General features: G+C 35.1%; 1 non-coding gene across 1 annotated transcript; it reads right to left on the reverse strand.

Annotated features, from left to right (window-relative positions):
- Positions 1-355: 355 nt before the first annotated feature.
- Trnaw-cca lies at positions 356-427 on the reverse strand. The gene has a single exon. It is a non-coding gene; the product is annotated as a tRNA-Trp (tRNA).
- Between the last annotated feature and the right edge of the window lie 1539 nt (positions 428-1966).

Here is a 1966-nt window from a genome sequence, read left to right on the forward strand (position 1 = left end):
TCCTTTAAGTGAACGTTTAAAAACTTAACGTGTGTGATAAAACACACACTTAATAGTATAATAATATAGCGGGATGAGCTTTGTATGGGGGTGGTAAAATTGCAGTTTTCCAGTGACCTCGCCATCACCCATAGCCTAATAGCGGTCTTTGCTATTCTTGTCTACAGACTAGTGAGTGAAATGTGATCTTTTAACTCATTACATTGATTCTTTTTACTAGATAACGATGTTTTACATTATTTCTACACGAAGATACTGTTCTTGATATTGTACTTGGTGAGGATTTGGACAAAGATTATTTCGAATCAGTATTGATTCCGTTTTAAGATTTGAAAAGAAAAAGAGGGATAACACCTGACCCGGACGTGACTCGAACACGCAACCTTCTGATCTGGAGTCAGACGCGCTACCATTGCGCCACCGGATCGTTGATGAAAAATATTTAGATAAAAACAACTCTGTAGTATTTTTGTTTTCGGACGATTATTGCATAAAATTACATATCAAAACTGCATTATTTTCTTTAGCTAACGTTATCTACGAGACCTTGAATACAGTTTCTAGTAGATTTAATTAACTGTGAAATATCAAATGCCTCATAATTACAATGCAATAACTTGCTATCGTGATTTTCTACAGTAATATGCCTTCCAAAGATAGACATGCCTTCTACAGGGATGAATTGTAAGTGAATACGAAAAAAGTGAAGTGTCAAAGTGTCTGGGGTTTATGTTCGTTACTTTTATTCGTATTTATAGATTATACAGTTAAACAACCTTTTATAGCTATTACTGAAAACTTACAAATTTCAATATCCAAACATTTTATCGTTTGATTGTGAGTGTAAATAATCACACTTTCTCATTCATTTTTCGACACTCTACACACACGCACATAAAAATTTCATACCGTTTAGATATTACTATCTCAGCCACCCTGAAGTATCACTTGTACAACAGGAGTCGTTTGAATGGAGAAGTTGAGTAGAAAAGTCTAAATTTGGGGCTTTTCGGGCTTTCCGACGCTTGAGATAGCTATACACTACGATTCAAGGTTAAAAGATCGAAGACTGTTTTTACTTCATACCATCTCTATGTGTTTGTAAGTTCCAAACTTCTAACAAGATATTGATTGATAGCGTGGTATTTAATTCTTTTTTAATATTAATTTGGTTAGTACCCATATAACCATGGGCAAGGTGAAAAGAAATGACTATTTCCGAGTATCCCTTGTTATTTTAATTTTCTCAAATTTAAAATTCGAACTTAAACATCTAATAAGAATGACGATGCTGATCGTTTTTTGACTGTGTACTCGACAAAAATTTGATATCGGAGGTGTTACGTATGTTGCGTCAGCGAGGTCACGTGACTAGTGTCACACCCCCTGCTTTCTGGAAATATCTTGTACCTTCGTGAATTGTCGGGAGATTACTAGATATAGGATAGTCTGGTATATATAAGAGAGTGACAACGTGACGGGACAATAATGTGTGTGTAGATAGTGAGTAATTGAACTGCAGTCAGAAGTATTGTTGACGTTCGTTGATATAGCGTTTGTTTTAGCGCGATTGTTGAAAATAAGTGTATCGTGAAGTTGTATTCGGAAATAATAAACCAGTTTTATTAAGTAAGGACTTGTGTCGCTAAAGTTTCGTCGGAACGAAGTTAGGGAAAGTTAATTAACAAACGGAGACGTAACAAATTGGTGTCAGAAGTGGGATAGAAAAAAAAAGAGAAGAAGATGGAAACGAGAGGCGGAAAATCAAACTACAGCTTAGCAGATTTGATGGCAGCAATACAAAGACAAGAAAAGAAACAAGAAGAACGAGAAGAGAAATTACAACAGTTGTTAGAGGAATAGAAAAGAAACAAGAAGAACGAGAAATTAAACAAGAAGAGAAATTACAACAGTTGTTGGAGGCTCTTCTTGTTTCTTTTCTTTTTAAGACAACAGCAGTTGCAAG

This window comes from Limulus polyphemus, unplaced genomic scaffold (genome assembly GCF_000517525.1).
Source record: "Limulus polyphemus unplaced genomic scaffold, Limulus_polyphemus-2.1.2 Scaffold4432, whole genome shotgun sequence".
NCBI classification, from domain to species: Eukaryota; Metazoa; Arthropoda; class Merostomata; order Xiphosura; family Limulidae; genus Limulus; species Limulus polyphemus.